Below are 17,246 nucleotides of genomic sequence, written 5' to 3'. Positions count from 1 at the left end.
TATTCAGGTAGCGCATCAGACCCTCTCGTATGTCCCTGCCCTCCTCTGCACCTTGTGCCACTGCTACCCCTGGTAGACGTAGGTTTTCCTCAGGCATCCTGAAGTTCTCCACCCACTGAGTGTGTGTGAAAGATGGAACAATCACATTCCACCACTCGGTAGCTCGGTCGGTAACTTCTGAAATACACAAACAAAAGCATACATATTGTAATACGTAAAAGTGGTAGCTACAATTAATTAAATACTTGAAATACTTTGGTCGTATAGGGAGCGTGAGCCTAAACACATTGCTAGTTAGCGAACGTTAGCTTACCAAGTAGCATTGTAGTTAGTAGTGATTCGAGTCGTCCTGTAGTCTCTGCGGCGTAGGAGGACTGCCCGAACTCTCGCGTCAGCTTCTTCTATACCTCGTCTTGCTATACGTCGCCTCTTTCGAAACAACTCTTGTCTATTTCTTGTGATAATAAACCACACAGCAAAAAACAAGCAAACGATCGCTTTCACATCTCCATTGTTGTGTCGCATTGAAGATGACGTCACGGCAGTTTTAAGCAGCGTCGCTCCGCCTACACTGTTACTATAGATACTGACCCGGTTCCTAAACTGTAATGGAAACGCGCCACAAAGTGAGCTGGTCCTAACGAGGCCGGGCGCGGCCAAAGGAGGCCGAGCGGGGCCGAGCGAGGCTGTGTAGTGGAAACGCGGCATTAAACACCTGAACTTAGAAACAACATCCATAACATTCATCTGGCTGCTACTTAGAAATGATTTATCTAATATATCATATTCCAATCACTTGTATATAGACTCTTATTGCACTATTTCACTTTTTACTATTTTACTATTTTTCTTTTTGTATTTACTTGCACTATTTGTTCTGTGTAGCCTATCTGTTTTATTGTGTTGCACTGTTGGAGGAGCCTGTGACCTAAGGGGGGGTAGGACACGTTCTAAGCACATGGTGTAGTCCCATAGCTGAGGATTCTGGGTAGTGTAGTGCCTTCTGCCATCCACACACTACGAACAAATATTTGTTTCTCCGAATCGAAAGGGGAAAATACAAAAGCATTGTACACAATTTAAACCAATCAATGTTGTGTAATTAACAAGGATAATCTGGTGTTTTTGAGTTGATGAGTAGTGCAGATATCACTGTAAATAAAATCAATGGACAGTAAGGAGAATACTTACTTCCGGGTGTCAAATGCTCTGTTATCCAATGGGAATGGACGCTCAGCTCTTTGGGTCCGTAATACAATAAAGGGGACTTAATCAAATAGGAATATAATTATCTTTTAAATAACGTTAACTAAAGGGAACAATCTCTTTGACACAGCTGAAGCTCTGGCCTTCCTTAAAAACGAACTAATTTAATAAAAATCACAGTTGTATTACACACAATGCATTGTTTTTTGAGAACAAACATTGGTGAATAATGCACCATAATACATTCTGACGAAAAATAAAAATTATTATGAATACAAATAAAATAAAAGAAGCCTCCTGTGAGTTACTACAAGCTATAAAGTAGATTTTAAAAACGTTTTATAGAATAAAAGCTCACTGCTGGACGTTGTAGAAATGCGTGTGTGCACCACGACAAAGGAGCCTCATTCACTTTACATTGGGGTTGTTTGCGTGGTGCAGACACGTAAATGTAGCAAAGTTCGTGACTCCACCACGCAATGCAGTGTTAAGGAGTCGTGGTGGAGTCACGCATTCTGGTGAGACCAGGTTGAAGCAGCAGGTGGCAGCTTCCAAGCAGTCTACGGAAAAGTCAAAAGACCAGCACCCAGAATACAATATCGTCATCAAGCACAAGAGGGGAGCAGATAAGGTGGTGGCCGATGTACTGTACTGTGGGTGAGATTACGATTACAATGGGTCACGATTCATGTCCAATAGTCTGAGTGTTTTTGGTAACTGTGGCCAAACACTTGTTTGGTTTTATGGGGGGGGGTGTTACGTGCCGTAGTGTGTGTGTGTGGGTGTGTGTGTGTCTTTCTCTCTCTCCCTCTGATTCTCCAGGTGCAGCCTGATTGTCTCCAGGTGCAGCCTCTCTCCCAGGTGCTCCCAATCCCCAATCAGGGCCTCCATATAGGACCTGAGGAAGGCTGCAGTCGCTCTCCCTTTCTCCTCTGGCTGCATGGGTGCAGCACGTCGTCTTGGGTCTCTGTGTGGGACCTGGTTGTCCATTATTGTTGGATTAAAACTCATGTGTGAACAAAGAGATCAGTTTCCTCTCTTTTTTCTCGTGCTGGTCGTTCTGTGTTTTGTTACTCCCCTTCGTACCCCTAGATTTTGGGAGGGAACGTAACAATGTAGTAAAAATTACTCAATTGTAATACCCTCGTTGTGCTAGACTCAAACACATTGCTTATATATTTCAAAGAGAAGAGAACAAAAGAAAACACCTATACAAAGAGAGCGGTGCACAGCGCTTAATATTTACTTGCACTATATTTCTGTTGATCTGGGTTATTGTGTTGCACTGTTGGAGGAGCCTGTGACCTAAGATGTTCATTGTCATAACTACACTAGCTATGTTGGTATGACAAAATAAAAAACCTTGAACCTTGAGGCTGTGTCTTTCAGACAAACCATCATAATCATATTATTTTATGCTGTGGATACTTTAGCCTCCATCCATGTTAACAATTTTTTACACTTGCATTTATGAATATAGTTCTGTTGTGTTTTACACTTTTGTATTTATGTTTATAGTTTGCTTTGATATTTGCTTAATTTATTAGATTATTATTATTATGGGGGCAGTACTGGTGCTTGAAATTCAAATATTTACTAAATAGTCAATTCTGATAACATTTTTTTGGTTTAAATAATTTGACAAACACATGTATGTGAAAAAGAAAAGATGTATTTATGTTCAATACAATACAATGAATATTTAGGTATTACATTATACATTCTAGGTATTCAGGTAGCGCATCAGACCCTCTCGTATGTCCCTGCCCTCCTCTGCACCTTGTGCCACTGCTACCCCTGGTAGACGTAGGTTTTCCTCAGGCATCCTGAAGTTCTCCACCCACTGAGTGTGTGTGAAAGATGGAACAATCACATTCCACCACTCGGTAGCTCGGTCGGTAACTTCTGAAATACACAAACAAAAGCATACATATTTTAATACGTAAAAGTGGTAGCTACAATTAATTAAATACTTGAAATACTTTGGTCGTATAGGGAGCGTGAGCCTAAACACATTGCTAGTTAGCGAACGTTAGCTTACCAAGTAGCATTGTAGTTAGTAGTGATTCGAGTCGTCCTGTAGTCTCTGCGGCGTAGGAGGACTGCCCGAACTCTCGCGTCAGCTTCTTCTATACCTCGTCTTGCTATACGTCGCCTCTTTCGAAACAACTCTTGTCTATTTCTTGTGATAATAAACCACACAGCAAAAAACAAGCAAACGATCGCTTTCACATCTCCATTGTTGTGTCGCATTGAAGATGACGTCACGGCAGTTTTAAGCAGCGTCGCTCCGCCTACACTGCGTTACTATAGATACTACCCCAGTTCCTAAACTGTAATGGAAACGCGCCATAAAGTGAGCTGGTCCTAACGAGGCCAATCGCGGCCCAGCCATACCGAGCGGGGCCGAGCGAGGCCGTGTAGTGGAAACGCGCCATAAGTATCTACTGTAAAAAATAACTATAATTATAATAATCTAATGCTTCTTTCAGACATGGATAAAATGTGGCAGAAGACATTCCTAAATGAACAAGGTGGTTGAGAATAAGATCAGAGAGCATGTTAAATGTTGCAGTGGCATTAATTATGACTGGAAATGATTGCTGACTTCATATTGCAATTATCTTTCCTCCATCCTCAGAGACAGAGAGCGATGAAGAGTACAATGAACTCAGGAGAAAAGACTGAGGTAAATGACAGACGCAGCAAGACTTTTGACAAATACCAGAAGGCTAGACCCCATCTCCCCTGTTTTAGTCTCTCTTCACTGGCGACCTGTCTGTTTTACAATTTGTTTTAAGATTTCACTGATTACTTTTAAAGCTCTTAACGGGTTGGCTCCTGATTACCTCCCTGAATTGTTGTGCCCATATGAGCCTGTCCGCAGTCTCAGACGTCTCTGATTGCTGCCAGGGTTTAACTAAATGTTTCCATAGAGTGAAGCGAAGCTGTACTGTGCTGGTGTTCCTATGTGTTCAACATAATCTCAATTGAATGAAAATGATCAATTTAACATAACGTGTTAATTCTTCCCTGATGACCCCCTCCCTCTCATTAATGAGCTGCAACTCTCTTTTGCCCCTCATCCTTCCATCCACAGGAGTCTCTAAAGACCGGCAGGTCAAAGGCTAAGAAGTTGACGAAAGCCTGTCTTAAAAAGAGGGCAGATGTGCAAAAGCTTGAATATGACTTTAAAGAAGTGAATTACATCTCTGAACAGTGCCAGAAGAAGTTTGAGGAGACATCCGAGAATGCCAGAATATTGTGAGCAGCAGTGGATTCTCTGTCATTGTAACTTAAGACTGGATACAATATATTGATCTAATGTTGTAATCTTGTCTCCGTTATCAGTTCTGAAAGACAAGGCAAGGCCAAACAGGAGATGTATTCTGCCAATGAGGAGTTAACCGATCAAATAAGGACTAATAAAAGGTAGGCTTATGCTAACATTGTGAATTTAACATAAATACAGTATGTGTACATCTGCCCCACGCTGTTTGTGAACAGTGGAGGAAGAAGTATTCCAACCCAGTCTCACGGCATTTCGTGTTACAGTCACGAAATTAATTTAATCTATTGATTCGTGTTCACCAACACGATTTCTATTGGTAGTATGTTTCGTGCCTGCACCACGTCTTTTTGTCCGGTCGGGTCTTGAAATATCAGAAGCTGTGTGGTTCATAAAAACATGTTCTTACTCAATATCTTACCCTAAGCCTAACCCTATCCCTTTTTATTTTAAATTGTATAATGTCTGAGTTTTGTTGCCGTCCGTGAGGAAAAGAAATGGGGCTCAGAGCCTCAGAATACTGAAATCTGTATTTGATGTCATCTTTTTTTCCTTCTAATTTGTTATTATTTGGTGCAGGCACGAAACATACTACCAATAGAAATACATTGCTTCTAAAATCGTTCTGTGTCAGAATACTGAAATCTGTAATTTTTTTTATCTGTTTTTCCTTCTAATTTGTTATTATTTACATTGCTTTTAAAATCGTTCTGTGTGACACGAAAAAAATGGCGAAATCGTGTTGGTGAACACGAATCAATAGATTAATTTCGTGACTATAACACGAAATGCCGTGAGACTGTGTTGAGTATTTAGATGCTTTACTTGAGTAAAAGTACCAATACATCTTTGTCAAAATACTTTTTTACTAGTAAAAGTCCTGCATTCAAAGTCTTACTTAAGTAAATGTACCAAAGTATTCTCAGCTAAATGTACTTACATTTTAAAAGTAAAAGTAATTATGGTGCAGAAGAAGTGCCTTAATGTGTGTATATAATGATATTTATACATGTCTCGATAATATTGTTGCATCAAGGAGTATTTTACTGTTGTAGACAAACATAGACATGTAGATTTAGTTTTTGTTTAATATTTAAATAATTTGACTCTTGTGACTTAAAGAGTAAAAGCAGCTAAAGCTTTTCAATAAATGTAGTGGAGTAAAAGTACAATATTTCCCTTTGAATTGTAGTGGGGTAGAAGTACAAAGTAGCAACAAATTGAAATACTCAAGTAAAGTACAAGTGTCGCAAAATGATTCTTTAGTACAGTACTTCAGTAACGTGACTTTCCACCTCTGCCCATGGTGTGTATGCAAACAGATATGAACCATTAGGTGCTTTGAAAAGGTTTTATAAATAAACACGAGCTGTTTCAGACATACTCATCTGCACTGAACATAGATCCAAACGTACTCTTTCTTCTTCATAGGGAGCCTCCCATGTTTGATGAGATCCGGCCTGAATATAACAGATATTTGGTGTTCTGGGGTTACAGTCAGCATCTCTCTTCCTCCAAACACGGCGTGTCCAGTTGATGCCAAAGATCTCAATGCTGGTCTCATCTGACCTCATCACCTTCTCCCAAGCCTTCTCTGAATCATTCAGAGGTTCGTTGTCAAACTTCAGACGGCTTTTCATGTTCTTCTTGAGAAGGCCCTTCAGGTGCTGCAGGATTTGATCCATTATGGTGTGTAGTGTGATACCAATAGTTTTCTAGGTGACTGTGGTCCCAGCTGCCTTGAGATCATTAACAAGTTCCTCCTGTGTAGTTCTGGGCTGATCCCTCACCTTTCTCATGATCATCAATACCCCAGGGGGCCAGATCTTGTGTGGAGCCCCAGACCGAGGGCCATTAGCCGCGTTCACACCAAGTACTTTCCTGTACTTAGTTCCGGCACTAAGAGCCCCGGCGCTTTTAACCCCAGGGCACTTAGTACAGATCGCGTTCACACCGGAGTACTTTTCCCTGAGGGAAGATTACGCAAATGAGCCGCTGACGTCACTTCTTCTTCTTCTGCTTTGGCTTTACTGGCAGGCCACAAACCACGTACAGTAGGTGGCGGTATGCACCTTAAAGTTGTTTGCAATCCGCTGCAAAACAAGAGAAGAAGAAGAAAAACTTCCCGCGTATACTGCGACGCCCACCCACTCGCTGTACATTAGGCGTCTGTTGTTTACCTTCCGACCTCAGACATGATGGAGATGGAGTCGACTGAAGTTGTGCTGTTTGTGCTCATGTTATACAGCTTTGTAACTGAGTTAATGCAGCCTGAGCAACTTGCGTACAATAACAAAACAAGCCGAGCACGAGTGGTGGTGGAGAACGCTTTTGGCAGACTGAAGGGCAGGTGGCGGTGCTTGATGAAAAGAAACGACTGCAAGATGGACAAGATCACATTCCAGGTGGCAGCATGTTGCATATTACATAACCTTTGTGAAAGTAATGAGTACAGGGACGAATGGACTGCCTTACCGGCGACCCAGCTTTATGAGGCATCTGAACAGCGTGTAGATTGTAAACATTTTGACAATAAAGATGATCTTTTGTACAGTGCTTTTGTTTCTCTTTTATTTTCCAGTCAAGACAGGCAACATTACAATAGTGTACAGTGTGGCAATATAATAACAATAAACTGTGCCAGGTGTGTTGTATGCACAGTAAATAGGCTCAGCAGCAAACCCACCGTTATTATTTATCTTCCTGAGACCCACTGCATCCGTCTGCCATAAACATACATGTTAGTTTCGGCCCATAGTGGACTCCATTTTGTGTTGTGTAAAATGGGGGGGGGGAATTAAAAGTTTGCAAATCCCCATGTCCTCCTCAGAGGACAATCATAAAAACATTTAGTTTTAGGTCAAATAATATTTAAAATGATATAAATTATCATATTTGTGTATGTGCCCCTGCCATTCCTCCACAAGGTTGCAGCATTGATGATAAATAAATGACAAATAAAGCTTTGCCAGTTTATAACCGATGAAACATGATGGTATCAGAATAATCACTTACATGTGATGTATAGGATGCTACGGTCACTTAAGATAAAGTGTCAGGAGAAATAAGCAAGCTACAGGATCTGTTTAACAGTAAATAGAAGTTCACATTTTAATGTAAATAAAATAGAAGTTGTACATGTAAATTAACATTATCAATATAAAATAAAGTGTCAGTTGTATCAAGACTATATAATAACAGTAATAACAATAATATAAAATGAACTGGTGAGCATCTTGTCCTCCGTTTCCTGGGCCTTGGTGAACAGCACCATCTGATCCCCGTACATCGACTCTTTCACCACGGCACGCCGGTCCTCCAACGCCTGGGCGGTGTCAAAGAAATTCGCATCCCGTGTCCGCTTTCCTAAGAGGGGAAAATAAGCAAGATACAAGATCTGTTTAGTCGCCATGTAGTTTTACAACATACTAGGAATGTTTTTTTGGTATTTTCACAAATAGAATTAAGGTTTCACAAATCTGAAACTGTGTTATAAAGAATCTTTTGACTCTCTGGGATAATCCAGTCCAGATTTGATGAGTCTAGGTATAGTGGTTTTAGATCAGGACCTGGTCTAATGTGGCCAGGATGCGAAAAAGCACTAAAATCTCTCTTTTTGTATTTTCACAAATAGAATTAAAGGTTTCACAAATCTGAAACTGTGTTATAAAGAATGTTTAGCCTCTCTGGGATAATCCAGTCCAAATAAATCGGCTATGCAGCGATTTAAGAGGTTCAAACACGGAGGATTGTTCCTTTTTGAAGAGTGCTTCATGTATGCTTGAACTTTGTTTAATGTTGTTGAGGCAAGTTAAACATAAAATATGATGAATATTATGAAATAAACATGATTGTGAACATCAGTTCGATGCGTAACGTTCTTTCAAGACAAAGTTACAGTGTGTGTACCTTTGCGTTTGGTTGCTGGTAAGGAGGACGACCAAGCGCTGTGATCTAGAATGCAAAGCTCGCTTGTTTCCAATCCCGAGAGTTGTCCATCCTCGCCTGAAACAGACGATTAGTGCCATGAGTTAGTGAAGCAAATTACAGAAACACTGCACAGTTATTCACAAGTCAAAACGTTTTCATAGCGGCCGAGAATATCTAGCTAGCTAGATGTAGCTAGCTCGGGGCCGGTGTTAGCCTATTATGGCTAGCATGGCTAGCTTGATCTACTGAGCAAATAAAAGTACATCTGAGACCATTATTGTGCAGATTAAAACCCCAGTGCATGTAGTTGATTTTACCTTCGTCGTGGTAGTCATCGTTGGCCACTGAATCCGCCGTTTGTAGTCCTGAGTTTCTTTATTTTTAGCCGGCTGTGCACGATTCCCAGGTCGAGTGAAAGCTACTGAACTGGCTTCAGTAGCATTCCCTGGGTCGCGTCCTCGGCGTAGATCTCCAGAAGCGCCGACACCTCCTCATAATTTCTTGATGCTTGCCATAACTGCTTTCAAAAACAAACCCAACGCTCCGTTGGTGCGTTGGGTTTGTTTTTGTAGCGAGGAAAAACAATGGCGTCTCCACACAACATTTTCACAGTTGTACGGGCGTGGTTTGCAATTCGCCCAGCCAATCAGCACTGGGGCACTTTTGGGGCACTTTTCACCCACAGAAAAGTACGCTCTCCCAGCGGGCTCTAAAAATGGGGGTAAAAGTACCCGAGATTAAGTACGATTTTTGGTGTGAACGCGACATAAGGGGTACTCACGGAACTAAACGCGAAAAGTACGGTGAAAAGTACGGTGAAAAGTACTCCGGTGTGAACGCGGCTAGTGATGCTCTTTTTGTGTTTCTTCTATTTCTGAATAATGGCACCAACAGTGGTCTCCTTCTCACCAAGCTGCTTTCTGATGGTCTTGTAGCCAGTCCCAGCCTGGTGCAGGTCTACAGTCTGGTCCCTGAGGTCCTTAGACAGCTCTTTAGTCTGGCCCCTGGAGGAGAGGTTGGAATCTGATTTATTGATTCTGTGGACAGGTGTCTTTTATACAGGTAACAAGTTGATTAGGAGTACTTTCCTAAAGGAAGAGGACTTATGTCTCTGTGGGAGCCAGAATAATTGTTGGTTGCAAGGGGATCAAATACTTATTTCCCACGGTTATATGCAAATACATTTTCATCTTTTATATAATGTCAATTTCTGGATTTCTTTTGTATATTCTTACTCTCACTGTTAAAATAAACCTACCATTAAAATGATAGATTGTTCATTTCTCTGTAAGTGGGCAAACTTACAAAGTCTGCAAGGGATCAAATACTTATTTCCTATATAGAACACAAAACAAAAACCAAGTAAATGCACAAGACATATACATGTAAATAGAATAAGATAGACAAGTAAATAAAATCAAATGTATTGTTTATTGTAGTGATATATAATAAAATAAATAAATGGTCAGATGCAAACAGATGAATACTTTAGGTTATGAAGGCACTTCACTGGGCTCGGTGCATCTTCATCTGTCTCCAGCACAAACCCTGTCTTTGGCATTGCAGGGTCACGGATAGTAACGTGGATGAGGTCAGATTTCCTGCTGCTCTACCTCATTGTGTCTTGAGTGTTTATTTGCAATGTTCACAGTGTCCTCCCCCCGCCCCCCCTGCAGGATAAGCTGGAGCTCTTCTCTGAAGCCCACCAGATACTGGACCTGGTGACAGAGTTTACAGATCAGGTCTTGTCACTGACTCGCGATTCATACTGGGTGGATGAGTCGCCACTGAAGGAGCTCATGCAGGACATAGAGACCATTTCTAGGAAAATGTAAGCATGATTTATCCTGAGGTTAGGTGGATGAATACTTTATTCATCCCAAATTGTGAAATCATGTTGTCACAGCAGCAGTGTTATCATGCATTCGACAAGTTACAAATATAAAAAAGATAGAATAAGATACAAATAAAATTAAAAGTGACACTAGCAGCAAGTATATACAAATTCACAATAGAAAGGACATATATCACTAGAGTATTTAAATAATACACAATATAACGAATACATTGAATACTCTAAAGTCTACAATATACAATCTCACTAAGCTACAGAAATATATAGAAATGTACTACAGACACTTATTGGCATGGTATTATATATTAATTACAACTGTTGTTGGAGCAGAACACCTCTGCTACGCGCCGTTCGTTGGATGAGGCTGGATCTCTATTAAATTAAGAAAGGAATTGAAAACACCGGAATCAAAGTTATAACAAATTATCTGAGTTTACTTCTGGTAGGAAACCAAACACATATACAAGTTATACAGAGTACTCGAGTACTCCGGACTTTCGGGTTTGTGATGCGATGCGGATAAAGGCGTCAGGACCATCAAACTCATCAAACCAAAAAGAAATTGGACTTCAGGTTTGTGATGCGATGCGGACACAGATATCAGGACCAACAAACTCACCAAACCAAAAAGCGACTTCACACTCAAAAACATCAGTATTCATATCTATCTTTGGGGCGGAGATTTGTCGACTCTTCCTTCCCATTTTTCTCCCAAGCGAATTAGAGAACCCCTGGGGAGGAGCTGTTTAAACTGCTCACCTCCCCCAAGTGTCCTGATTGGCTGGATTCACTTCTGGTCGAGGTCAATCAGAGTTCCGAACAGAGAGTGAGATCCTAAATTTCACCAGGTCAAAAGTCAACGTTTATCTCCACCTTATCTACACCACATTCCCTTCCCATGCGTTCTTCACCTATTTAACGATGTCTTTAACGACTTAAAAACAGCATCTGGCTTCTAGGGATGATAAGAAGCGATGTAATGTTGTCTTTAACGACCTTAATGACGACATCTGTTTTTAGGGGTAAAACAGACAAGGTTGGTGTGTTGGAACACAGAATCTCTGGATCAGAGAGCATGTTAAATGTTGCAGTGGCATTAATTATGACTGGAAATGATTGCTGACTTCATATTGCAATTATCTTTCCTCCATCCTCAGAGACAGAGAGCGATGAAGAGTACAATGAACTCAGGAGAAAAGACTGAGGTAAATGACAGACGCAGCAAGACTTTTGACAAATACCAGAAGGCTAGACCCCATCTCCCCTGTTTGAACGCGACATAAGGGGTACTCACGGAACTAAACGCGAAAAGTACGGTGAAAAGTACGGTGAAAAGTACTCCGGTGTGAACGCGGCTAGTGATGCTCTTTTTGTGTTTCTTCTATTTCTGAATAATGGCACCAACAGTGGTCTCCTTCTCACCAAGCTGCTTTCTGATGGTCTTGTAGCCAGTCCCAGCCTGGTGCAGGTCTACAGTCTGGTCCCTGAGGTCCTTAGACAGCTCTTTAGTCTGGCCCCTGGAGGAGAGGTTGGAATCTGATTTATTGATTCTGTGGACAGGTGTCTTTTATACAGGTAACAAGTTGATTAGGAGTACTTTCCTAAAGGAAGAGGACTTATGTCTCTGTGGGAGCCAGAATAATTGTTGGTTGCAAGGGGATCAAATACTTATTTCCCACGGTTATATGCAAATACATTTTCATCTTTTATATAATGTCAATTTCTGGATTTCTTTTGTATATTCTTACTCTCACTGTTAAAATAAACCTACCATTAAAATGATAGATTGTTCATTTCTCTGTAAGTGGGCAAACTTACAAAGTCTGCAAGGGATCAAATACTTATTTCCTATATAGAACACAAAACAAAAACCAAGTAAATGCACAAGACATATACATGTAAATAGAATAAGATAGACAAGTAAATAAAATCAAATGTATTGTTTATTGTAGTGATATATAATAAAATAAATAAATGGTCAGATGCAAACAGATGAATACTTTAGGTTATGAAGGCACTTCACAGGGCTCGGTGCATCTTCATCTGTCTCCAGCACAAACCCTGTCTTTGGCATTGCAGGGTCACGGATAGTAACGTGGATGAGGTCAGATTTCCTGCTGCTCTACCTCATTGTGTCTTGAGTGTTTATTTGCAATGTTCACAGTGTCCTCCCCCCCCCCCCCCTGCAGGATAAGCTGGAGCTCTTCTCTGAAGCCCACCAGATACTGGACCTGGTGACAGAGTTTACAGATCAGGTCTTGTCACTGACTCGCGATTCATACTGGGTGGATGAGTCGCCACTGAAGGAGCTCATGCAGGACATAGAGACCATTTCTAGGAAAATGTAAGCATGATTTATCCTGAGGTTAGGTGGATGAATACTTTATTCATCCCAAATTGTGAAATCATGTTGTCACAGCAGCAAGTGTTATCATGCATTCGACAAGTTACAAATATAAAAAAGATAGATAAGATACAAATAAAATTAAAAGTGACACTAGCAGCAAGTATATACAAATTCCACAATAGAAAGGACATATATCACTAGAGTATTTAAATAATACACAATTATAACGAATACATTGAATACTCTAAAGTCTACAATATACAATCTCACTAAGCTACAGAAATATATAGAAAATGTACTACAGACACTTATTGGCATGGTATTATATATTAATTACAACTGTTGTTGGAGCAGAACACCTCTGCTACGCGCCGTTCGTTGGATGAGGCTGGATCTCTATTAAATTAAGAAAGGAATTGAAAACACCGGAATCAAAGTTATAACAAATTATCTGAGTTTACTTCTGGTAGGAAACCAAACACATATACAAGTTATACAGAGTACTCGAGTACTCCGGACTTTCGGGTATGTGATGCGATGCGGATAAAGGCGTCAGGACCATCAAACTCATCAAACCAAAAGAAATTGGACTTCAGGTTTGTGATGCGATTGCGGACACAGATATCAGGACCAACAAACTCACCAAACCAAAAGCGACTTCACACTCAAAACATCAGTATTCATATCTATCTTTGGGGCGGGAGATTTTGTCGACTCTTCCTTCCCATTTTCTCCCAAGCGAATTAGAGAACCCTGGGGAGGAGGCTGTTTAAACTGCTCACCTCCCCAAGTGTCCTGATTGGCTGGATTCACACTTCTGGTCGAGGTCAATCAGAGTTCCGAACAGAGAGTGAGATCCTAAATTTCACCAGGTCAAAAGTCAACGTTTATCTCCACCTTATCTACACCACATTCCCTTCCCATGCGTTCTTCACCTATTTAACGATGTCTTTAACGACTTAAAAACAGCATCTGGCTTCTAGGGATGATAAGAAGCGATGTGTAATGTTGTCTTTACACGACCTTAATGACGACATCTGTTTTTAGGGGTAAAAACAGACAAGGTTGGTGTGTTGGAACACAGAATCTCTGGATCAGTGAGTTTGAAAGTAAGAATAACATTCCTATTCTATATATAATTACCCAAAACCGTTGTGATTACATAAAACAGTTCAACAATACATGTTCACTAAAATACAGTGTAGAATCATATCTTTTTACTTCACTGTGCAAAAGCAGCTGTGGGGTATAGAAAAAAGAGACAGGTGCACTCCCAGTACCTGTAGTCCCTTCACCACAACAACGTCCTCTCCCAGAATGCACAGGGGGCTGTTGAAACCTCCTCTTCCTTCTGAAGTCAATGAGCTTTAACAAAAGACAACAAACTAAATGTATTATTAAGACAAAAAAAGAGGGCATGTACAATACAAAAACATGTAAAGTAAAAAACGGGACTAAGGGAACCTAAAACAACCCACAAACCAACCAATACAATTGAAAAAGATCAAATACGGACTTCCGGGGACGCCATGTTCTGAGACACATGTCGGGTGTTCCCAGGACTGAGATGACAGTCAATGCTCAGATAATAAGGTTCAATATCTTAGTGTAACTTTTCATAAGATCAAGAAATGATAATTCCTATTCCGTTGTGAGGGATGTGAAGCAGCCAATCACACTGAGTAACAGTTATGATTTTGTTTATCAGTAAATACGTGTTTGGACGAGGGTAATAATCGCCTCTCCTCTATTACTAAGACCCAAGACAGGACATCTTTTTTTTTTACTCCTTACAATTTTAACACAATTACCGGTACTTTCTACTTCTGACATTTTGAAAACAGGCTTATTACTTTAGTTTGAATCTGCATTTTGTGGCGTTATCATTACTGTTTAGAGTCATTGAGCTCATATTTCAACATAATATCATAGAGAAAACACGACTGGTGTACATATGACAATGACATGTCATGTACACAGCTACAGTTGGGATACCTTTGTTATTATGTGTACTCTCATATTGGAAGAGGACATTCAGTATTTTCCCAACACTTTACCATGTTGTGTGAGACTGGCTGTCAAGGAACTTGTTTTAATAAATGTTCAAAAGAAAAAACATGAAGTGCTAGAATACTAAGCTGTGACCAGCATGTGACAATAAAGTGATGGATGTCTCTCTCCCCTGTGTGTGTGCAGGGAAGAGGATGATGAGAAACTTACGCTGCAGCTGGACGAGATGAAGGACAGGATCGCCAGCGACCTGGAGAGAGCCGCCACGCTCAAAGGAAGGTTCAGCTCGACGACTCGTTAAAGGACCACGTAAGGAAGCCCAGTGTACTGTACGTTAGATACTGCAGAGTAGAACTCTGAAGGATGCGCTTTCATTTGATTTAACCTACAATTTAAAAAGGAAAACAAAAAAGCAAGAAATCATCTAAAGTGGTATCCTATCTCAACGCAGCACACATTCCAGCAGACTCAGGGACAGTTTCACCCCACCGGCCATTAGACTGCTACCACTCTATACCATCAATCTGTTTGCATCTGAAATATTGATCTATTATTACAATAAACAGTATTTTATTTCACTGTACAGAATGTAATATTACATTCTGTCTTTAGCTCATCTTATTTGATTTGACTTATAGTTAACTTCTCCTGCATTACTTGCACATTAGTCTTGCAACATTCTCTTGCACTATTTGATTTCTTCTCTGTTCCTTCCTGCACTACTTTTTATTGTTTTTGTTTCGTTTTGTTTTATGTTGCATTGTTCGAGGAGCCTGTGACTTTAAGGTCGCCTATTATTCAAAGTCCACTTGTTCATGTCTTTTATACACACATGTGTCCCCTCTGTGTTAAGAGACACAGAACGTTCAGGAACAAACAGTCGCTCTCTTTCTGTCCTGATCCATCCATATCAAATGTAAAAATATGACAAAAGACTTTGCAGAGGGGTGTGGCCTGCAGCATCTCATTGAGATGTTTTCTATGTGTTTCTGTCTGTTCACTACCTACAGGATATGATGTCAGATGCTCTGGGTGTGAAGATAACTGAAGTGTATCGCTGCTGCGTGGACTCCCATCCGACCTGCCTCAGCACCTTGGAGAAGCTGACCAGTGTTTGAACACCGTGCATGTTTACAGCTCCAGTTCTTGGAGAGCATCCCTAAAGAGAACCTGGAGACACTGAGGCTGATCAAGGACAGCATTAGGAGGGGCAGGTCTGTGTTTATGAGCCTGGAGTTAAAGGTGGATCCCAGTATGTATGCTTTGAATGAGAGAGTGTATGAGGGGTCAGGTCATATATTTCACCCAACATGTACATAATCCTTTGTTTCCTTTTCTGAGTGTTTTACTATTTGCACTAGAGTATTCACATATGTTGTAAATGGAAATGATATGACATTAAACCTTTTCAAAGGGTGTGTTTGTATTCACTGCAGTTGATATGATTAGTGTAGTTGCCAGCAATGTGAACCTGGACATTTCTGACATTGTCAGGATCAAAAATAGCAGTTTTAACCAGAAGGTGGCAATATGTGTACTCTCTGTGACAGGCTGGTTATTATCCCTACTGCAGACAATTTATCTTAAATATGCAGTCTGTCCTATCCAAATGATCCAGAGTCCCCTAAATCTTCTAAACCCACCCAAAATTAATCAAATCAGCCCACAGAGAGTACAAAGATTGGCATTTTCTGGTTAAAACTGACATTTTTGATCCTGAAAATGTCAGAAATGTACTCCTCAATAACCCCCAAAACCACTCAGAAATGTTCCAAATCTGCCCATTTTTTAACTAGTGTCTGTACTAAAGTTAGCATCCGGCAGTTTGTATGTGCTGGGGACCCGTACTATACAGTTCTAACAGAAAACGTTGTGGTACTCAATATTTACGGGTTCACAATAGGACTCTATGATGTGGCAACTAGACTAATAAAGAAAGTGCCGAAAAAAAATGGGAAGTTTGCAAATGAGCTTTTTTTAGTGTCATATGTTGCAGGCCAGTCACTAAAGTAAATGTTTTATTAACAACGTGTAGAGAGGTGCGGTTGTGTGATGAGCTCTGTCAGGTTAAACCTTGTTCTCTTGTACTGCATCATGTTCCAGGCTGCGTGAGGAGCAGCTGAGACTGGAGAAGGAGAAGCACTTAGAAATGCTGAAGAAGTGCAAGCAAAGATCAATGGATAGAAAGAAAAAAGTTAGTCTTCTCTCCAACAGGAATAATGCCCATATTGGAAACATTATACCACACATTTTAATTTAATGCAATTAATCAGGATCATCCTCCACTATATAATAATAAGACTTTTCATACACCAATGAAGAATGTAGATTGCCTTGTTGGACAGTCAAGTCGTTTATCAAGGTAGGGTCATTTAAAGAAGCAATTACTGCATTCTTAAAAAGCATGGTGATTCCAAAGGTAAACTAAAACCACAAATAGTCCTGTTTGTTACCCTAAACAGTTTGGAGAAACGAAACAGCCTGTAAAGAAATGGTGTCTAACACAGGCAAACTCTTTGGGGCTGACCAGGAGTTTAGAACTGTATCATTGACTGAACTAAATAATGTTAAACTATCTGTAGCGGCGATCGCTCATCAAAAAAGGCCAC

At 40.5% G+C, this 17,246-nt stretch overlaps 2 long non-coding RNA genes across 2 annotated transcripts; both read left to right on the top strand.

The window, feature by feature from the left end:
* The first annotated feature begins 4,401 nt into the window (after positions 1-4,401).
* On the top strand, positions 4,402-5,971 carry LOC117493433. Its single transcript, XR_004556965.1, has 3 exons — positions 4,402-4,470; positions 4,558-4,638; positions 5,927-5,971. It is a non-coding gene; the product is annotated as an uncharacterized LOC117493433 (long non-coding RNA).
* Positions 5,972-10,226: 4,255 nt separating this feature from the next.
* On the top strand, positions 10,227-15,810 carry LOC117493917. The gene is made up of 3 exons (XR_004557033.1): positions 10,227-10,256; positions 14,824-14,946; positions 15,648-15,810. It is a non-coding gene; the product is annotated as an uncharacterized LOC117493917 (long non-coding RNA).
* Positions 15,811-17,246: the final 1,436 nt, after the last annotated feature.

This window comes from Trematomus bernacchii, unplaced genomic scaffold (assembly GCF_902827165.1).
Source record: "Trematomus bernacchii unplaced genomic scaffold, fTreBer1.1, whole genome shotgun sequence".
Classification (NCBI taxonomy): Eukaryota; Metazoa; Chordata; class Actinopteri; order Perciformes; family Nototheniidae; genus Trematomus; species Trematomus bernacchii.
Note: the sequence above shows the minus strand (reverse complement) of the source record. Positions and strands in the feature narration are given on the sequence as shown.